An 8,039-nucleotide genomic window follows, 5' to 3' on the forward strand; every position below is an offset into this window, starting at 1 on the left:
AATGAAACCATGACGGACCTGAAGCCCCCTGCATATTGCTCTTGCCATCTCCCTTCTCCCCAGAAGAAACATTCGTAAGTTTGCTGTTTATCATTCTCAAGCAGGATTTAGAGTTTTAATACATCTTTGTGAATCTACTTTGCTTCATTTTGAAATTTAATTGTCATTTTATTGAGAGGTTGAACCCTTTAAAAGGAGTGTAAGTTATGATAAGAATATGATATGCTATAGATTGAGGCTATCATCCAGGGAGTAGGTTAGTTATGGAAGGAGTGGGTTCCTGAGAGAGGACGAGTGTGGCCTCCATTGTGTCTGATTCACTCGCGCTCAGTGGCCCTTCCTCCACGGTAGGAACCAGCAAGAAGGCCCTTCCAGGTGCAGCCCCTTGATCTTGGACTTCCCAGTCTCCAGAAACACGAGGCAAATAAATATCTGTTACTTGTGAAAGACCCAGTCTGCAATGATCTGTTCTAGCAGGAGAAAGCATCCTAAGAGAACATCCATACACATTTCACAATACTCACCTGTATGTTTTCAAACTATATACAAATGGCATCCTGCTGGTGATTTCTTCAGCAACTTGCTTTTCCCACTCCACATTACATCTTTGAGATACACACACGTTGGTACGTGTGGCTGTAGTTCATTCATTTTAACTGCTCCATGGAAAAAAGTTTTATGATTATTTTCTGATTTTTTTTTTATGTTGCAGGAAGATTCTGTTTGTTCTCTGCAACATAGACCTAGAAATGAGGTGACTGGACATGGGGTAGGAGCACCTTCTGCTTTTCCAGCTGTTGCCAAACTTCTCACAAAAATGGTTTCTGCTCATTTGTTCTCCCACCTGTATAAGGTGAGGTGCCACATCCCCGACTACACTTGGTATATTCAAGACTTTACCAAAAAAAAAGATTTTTGCTAAGCTAATGGGTCTGAAGTGGTAGGTTGCCGGGGGGGATTTGCCTTTTCCCATTCAGCAGCGGAGGTAAACACCTCTCACGACTATTTGGATGACCACCTCCTGAGGTATGTCCCCTTGTGACAGTCACGGGGGAGCGCAGACCAGCCACAGGCACTTCGTCCTGGTCCTCAGTGCCTCCCAGAATGCTCCTGAGCCTGGGAAAGAAGTTCGGCTCCCTGAATCGCCTGAGGGTAGCGACGGTGGAGGATGAAGGGAGAGCGGTAAGGCCCCAGCTGGGTTCTGTTGAAGACGGATGGGTGACAGCAAACTAGGAGGTCATGGTACTGTTCTTAATATGTTTGTATGTGTTTGAAATTTTCTAGACTAAAAAGATTTAAAGCAAAAGAGAGTTGCGACACTAGAGTCCCGTAGACCTCCGGCATCCAGCCATTCGGTGGAGGAGGCAGGAGAAAACTGAAAAGTGGCCCAGGGGCCAAGGAAGAACCATGAGGGCAGGTCCCTGCAGCTAGTGAGAGGGACTGGAGGAGGGGAGGACCAGTGGATCTTTGGAATCTCGTTGGAAATGCCAGTGAAGGAAAGGGAACCATCTCTCTCAAAGCCAGAGGCCACCTCTGAGCTAAAACAAGGCTAGAAGGACTCCAGGCAGTGCCCCAGGGGTGATGAATGTCCCCGAGGCTTGGCAGAGGTGTGAGAATGCCCTAATTCCACAGTGACAAAACCGGAGAAAATTGAAGCCAAGGAGGACAGACACAACTTGACAATCCCACGGTTCATTTTCTGTTTGTTTTGCAAATAAGCATTTTTACCATGTTTTCTTTTTCCATTATATTAATACAATATGGCAGCAGGAAATGGCAGGTGACATTTTTGTTGACTGTTAGTACATATCTCTTACTTTTCTTCCCCTGCTCCCTTTGGTACTAAGGACTGAATCCAAGGGCACTTAACCACTGAGCCACATCCCTAGCCCTTTTTACTATTTTATTTAGAGACAGGATCTTGCTAAATTGCTTAGTCCTCACTAAGTGGCTGAGGCTGACCTTGAATTCATGATCCTCCTGTCTCAGCCTCCAGAACCACTGGGATTACAGGCATTTGCCACCACGCCCAGCTCTCTTGCTTTTTCTTGATTGCTTAAGAAAATTAATCTTGGCTTCACTATTTTTCATTATCTCCCCCATTTAAAGGCTAACATATGTCCTGGCTGGCTGTCTCTTCCCTGGGCTGGCATTGCCCACAGAAGCTCAGGGTTATAATATAAAACATAAATACAGCCACACCCTTGGAGCACCCAGCACTCCCAATGCTGTGTCTGCATCCTCAAGTAATCTGAGCATCACAACAGGCTCCTGCTCCTGGAAGCTGACATGGCATGGTGGCATTTTTAAATTTTTTAAAAATCCCATTTAATAGACAAAGAAACAAGGGGCCAGGGGGGTGTAGTTTGCAAAGACTACCCAGCTTGCAGAAGGCAAGTTCAAGTGGAATCCTCATCTCTGGCTCCCAGGTCAACCTCTGGGAGTCCAGGGTTGGAGTCCCAGGTCCAGAGCGGGGTATGGGAGGTCCAGAGGAGGCCAGCAGGACCCCAGGATGCCCAGCTCAGTCCAGGCCACAAGTAACAGGTTTTGGCTAATATACTTTCTCTACATTAAACTGAGTTTTTCGCTAACATTTTATATGATTAATTAGGAAGATATCTGATCATATTTTCTTCTTCATGTTTCTTTTCAAACCAGTACTATGCAGGAAAAATTTCTATGTATGTTGAATAGTGCCTTTTTTTTTTTAACCTTCAAGGTGTTTAATATTTTATAATTTAAAGAAAAACAAATCCATTATATAAATTTTAGTAAAGACTCATAACTACATATAAAAACTGTACAGGATTATGGATTCTATAGAAACCAATGTACATTAATGGAATCAGTTTTCTCAAGAACATTAATATTTTCACACCACTATTAACACCATTAAAAAGCTCAGAAATTATTTTTCTGAAGTCACTACAAAAAATTCTAAATATAATCACATTTAAATTGAAAGACAAATTACAACGCTTCTTTTGTTTGGCAGCAAAGCATAACTAACAAAGCATGTTATCTTTGCCCATTGTGTACAAGGGTGGGCTATAACTTCATCAATGAAATTCCTCTTAGAAGACACCAAAAAGAAAACTGGTGGAAATTCAGTTCCACAATCTGAACAAAGTAAAAGCAAATTTTGCATATAATAATGAATGTACTGTATCAATTCAGAAAGGAGTTTGTGTTGGTGAGAAAAATGGAGACTCAACTCCTCAAGTAGTTCTATATTACATATTTGAATTATAATACCACCATTGTATCTAAAGTTGAGTTTGAAATATGGATAAACAAAATTGATTACTATTTTCCATCACATAATGCAGCTTTTAAAAAGTATACAATTATTAATTTTGCATTAGAAATATAGGTAATTATCTACTAGTTGAAACCATATACTACTGTTAACAAGCTGAGTGAAAAAAAAAAGTACAAAGAAACATACATTTCATTCATTTGGAAAATGTAAAAATTTATGTACTAATATATAATCACTTTCTCTGATCTACAAATGGACAGAAAGCCTATTTATCTTCATGCAGATAAGATGTTCAGGATTCAATCACCAAAGCAAGCAACAAACAAAAAACCCTGTCAGTAATACACAAATGACTCTCTTTTATGGTTTCTATTCTTTAGCAGTCTTTGATGACTTCAAAATTTGCAGCTTTAGCTCTTTTATCATCATCTCCAACTTCTGTCTTGCCTCCCGTTCCTGTCTGAGTTCATCTTGGAGTTCTTGCCTATCAGCCTCAGCATGGTCCAATCTGTCTCAGCTCTGCCAACTGCTCCAATTTTTTTCTCCATGTCTTTCTGTTCAACATAAAATTCTTCCATTCGTTGAGCATGTTCATTCTGCAAAGACTCAAGCTCTTTCTGCAAATTCTGTTGTTCTTCAGTGAGTTCCTTCATAGCTTTTGAACTACTCAACATTTCCACCTCCACCTGAAGTTGTTGCTTCTTTTGCAAAATTGAGTTCAGCTTCTCCTGTTGTTTTACATAAGTTCTCATTACTTCTTCCATGATTTTCCCCTTATCATCCTCACAAATAACATCTTTGACAAGAAATGAAGACGAAGCTTCATCATGCTTGCTTGTGTCTCTTGTGCAAGTAGCAGACTCTGATTTCTTTTTACTTGTAGAATTATGTGAGACCAATGGATCTAATCGACTGTATAATTCTCTATTTGTTTTTAAATCCATTTTCTCCTGTTCCTCAAGTGAGACATCTGGGTAAGACACTATTTTTTGGTGTTTATTATTAATGTGAGGCTTCTCTGGCTGTCTTGAAAAGGACTTACTTGCCTCTGTCTTTGTGACCTCTTTAGACTGGGATACAGCAGAAGTAAGCGAGACATTTGGAGCAACCACTTTATCACACATGTATAAGTAGTAGCTGGGATGTAAAAAAGAGTGTGTCTGAGAAACATGGTTACCTTCCTGTTTTATAACAGGATACCATGATTGTAATTCCATTCCTGGTGTTGTATCTGTCATGGATTGAGTTCTCTTTCCATTTCTCACACTAAACTTCTCCTTCATTTCTTCTAAAATTATCTTCAGTTTCTTTTCTTCAGGTGTCCCCAAGTATTTTTGGTTCACATGAAGATAACAATGCCATTTGGCTGATTCAAAGCCCCAGTGGCAAGTTCTTTTGTCAGGTGATCTGAGAATGCATCACAAATGTCTGGGGTGCAAACATTCCACAGCACTCCAGACACTGAATACACGGAGCATCGGGCTGAACATAAAACTGAGGTGCAAAGAGACCCTGACATTTGCTCAAGCATATATGTTCCACTTCAAAGGCACTGCCAGTTTCCTTTAACTGGGCCAATGAGTTTTTAGCAGGAAGTACACTACCATTTTGAGGAAAAGTTCGTGGCCGCAATAAAGCATTACACAGTCTTTGTGCATCAGTTAATGTGATCAGCCCACAGGATGGAGCATTGAAAGGAAGTATTCCCAGGACCTTTAAGATATGAAGCTGGTCTGAAGTACACCTTGAACAATATATATATATAACTCATCACATACTGTATTTATTTGCTGAAGTGAAAATTCTCGGAGAACAGAATTTAAGACTTGGGGCAAACAGAGTCTCTTTTCTCCTCCAACTTGAAAACAAGAAATAGATTCCCCTTCCAAAACAGTCTGGGTGAGCTCTGTGGAGCTATCAGAAGGGATGAGCAGTGGGCCAGGAAGAACCTGAGGAGATGGAAGAGGCAAAAATACAGTAGGTGACATGCTTTCTTGGGAATACCGAGCAGAAAATGCTGCTGGTCCACCCAAAGAGCTCTGACTACTTAAATGGAATTGTGCCAATGTATGTTTCAAACTGGGATTTAAATTTAAAGGTTCATGCACAGAAGTACAGGTCCCCTTGACAGGCTCTCCATCAGTTTCCATAGGTGCTTCTCCATAGTCATCCAAGTGTTCCTTCTTTACCGGTGGTACCTTGTTTATCATTTTTCCATTTGCATGAATGTCTGTCATCATTTTTTTCACTGGGGGCTGCCATCATCTCCCATCCCATTCAGTTTTTTATTTGAGCCCTGAACTAAAGAGAAATTTGCCTGTAGGTTTTCCATTGCTATGCTATTGTGTTAAATAATTAAGTCTGAGATTTGCATTTTTATTTAGTTGCTTATTTGAAGAAGAGTAACTATCAAATACTTTTAACCTATTCATAAAAAATTATAAATTTCCAAAAGGAAATCTTCTTACCCAATAGATTTTGCAACTTTGTTTTGGTTCTGCTTATCCTAGTATAATTTCACTGCAAATACTACAAAATGTCTCTTTTTGCTTCTAGTAATAAATATAATCTTAAGAGGTACACTTCTGAGGAGGCTTTCCTTGGATTCTTCATATATATGTAAAATAACATTACCAATTTCTCAATTCAAGAGGTCCAGCTTCAATGCAATGGTTTGGTTAATCTTTTTTTTTTTTTTTTAAGCAAAGCATGTGTAAAGTTTATGCCATTGATGTTTCATAAAACCTAGACTCTGACACCAGTCAAAATAATGCAAACAAATTTAATTTTTACTGCCAAGATACCAAAAAAGGAGAGGGGGAGTATTCCCTCTGAAAATGGTTGGTTGGTCTGTGTTGACAAATTAAAGCCTTGTATAAATCTTCACCAATAAGGGCCTCTAGCTTCACTTGAACTTCTACAATCAAAAATGATACTTAACAAAAAAATTGCCCAATTGTCTTCAAGAATTACACTTCATTCTTCTTTAAATTAATCTGGAAGAAGAGAAAGGGGATGGAGGAAGAGTTACATTTGAATTTGCTCCAGAGGCCAAAGGGTCAGTTTGAAACTAGATTCTTAATCTTAAACTAAGTTCACTTTACCAAAGGTGACACTTGAATGATTTCTTCAAATCTAACACCAAGTAACTAGAAGAAGCTTCATTTAAATAGGAAGGTGGGCAAAGGGAGCAAAAATATCCCTCAAAAAGAGTAACGCTACTCAAATTCAGAATATGAAAAATCTTAAACAGATGATCTCAACCGAAACTCAGTACCAGAGGCTTTCTCAATTACACAACTATAACTAAAATAAAAATTATTTCATCTAATTTTTTTAAAAAACATAGTTTCATTCATCTCCCCCCCAAAAACATAGGAGTTAATGTAAGTAACTAAGTTACAGTCTCAAGTGCATTGATTCATCTAATCAACGTATGCTATCTTTCTAAAATGACTGTAGGCAAAAATTAACTTTCCCTTTAAAAGGTTAGTAATTTTGCTTAATGGAAGCCAAAAGCTATAAGACTCTATGCCTGGGAATCTCCATCCTTGAACAAGATTAATCCGGGACAAAAAACACAAGGCAGACAGACCTCACAAAGAATGCAAATGGAGGAAGAGAGAAAAAGAAAAGATTCTTCCACTTCCTCCTTTAAAGAATACCCAAAAGAAATCCAATGAATAGAAATTTTTGCTCTCCAAACTCCTAGCAGTTTACCTTAAAACAAACCCAAAGGATTAAGGACTTTCGCCACTATAAGGACACCTCATCCAATGCAGGCCAAGGAAGAGGGCAGGAGACATGACCTAGAATGGGGGCGCCCCTGAACCCTGAAGCGCTCCGCCCACGCAAAGCCACCCACCCATCTTTCACCCGAAATGGGGAAGACAAGGAGCTTAGAGTGCCGGGACCTCCGGGGGGTGTGAAAAGGGGTGGAGGGAAGTAGAGTGAGGAATCCCCCAACCCCCACCCGCGAGCCTGGGATCACCCCAAGTGTCCTCCCCACATCGCCCACTACAGGGCCGCGGGTGAACGATGGAAATCCCCCGCGCACCCTCTCCCCGGGAAGTTCTCCTGTGTTACTCCAGCCCCTAGGGCTACACCTCCCCCCGCCGGCCCTGAGCCAGACCCAACTGGGGACCTCGAGCAGGTTGGCCGCCCAGCCCAGATCCCTTGCCGCTCGGGCTGACCAGCCAGGTCGAGCCCCGGGCATCCCCGCAGTGCGCAGACGGGAGGGTGTGGGGGCGGTGACCGGCGTCCAGGTCTCCGGGGTCCAGGCGTCTCTGGTCAAGTGCAACACCCTCCCCTGCCTGCGCTCACCGCCCGGGATCTACCAGGCTTGATCCACCGTGGGACGCCCGCCCTGACGCCCGCCCTGCGACCCCTCTGGCCACGACCCCGCCCGGACCTGCGCATCCGAACCCCGGACTCTGGTCTCCGCGCCCCGGGAAGCTCCACAAGCTTTGTTAACTCCCACCACCCCAGTCGCTGCCGTCGGGCTCCCTGGAGGTTGTGCGCCCCTGGCCTCCCGCTGCCTCCTCCGCGTTCCCCCGCGAGCTGGGGCCGCACCTGTGCCCGCCGCTGCCGTCGCCGCTCGCCCGCTCCCTTCGGGTGTGCTGGCGCCGCTCCGAACCCCACACACATCGCTACACACAGCCCTCTGACATCACCGTGCCCTCGGCCCGCCCACGTCACTGCGGAGACACACGGCTTCCAGCAGACGCCGCCGCCGCCGTCTCCGCCGCCCGGGGGAGAGCGAGGGCAGCGGGGAGGG

General features: G+C 43.0%; 1 pseudogene; it reads right to left on the reverse strand.

The window, feature by feature from the left end:
- Nucleotides 1–3,631: 3,631 nt before the first annotated feature.
- Nucleotides 3,632–5,628, reverse strand: LOC143387067 (ski-like protein; annotated as a pseudogene).
- Between the last annotated feature and the right edge of the window lie 2,411 nt (nt 5,629–8,039).

The sequence above is a fragment of the Callospermophilus lateralis genome, unplaced genomic scaffold (genome assembly GCF_048772815.1).
Source record: "Callospermophilus lateralis isolate mCalLat2 unplaced genomic scaffold, mCalLat2.hap1 Scaffold_124, whole genome shotgun sequence".
NCBI classification, from domain to species: Eukaryota; Metazoa; Chordata; class Mammalia; order Rodentia; family Sciuridae; genus Callospermophilus; species Callospermophilus lateralis.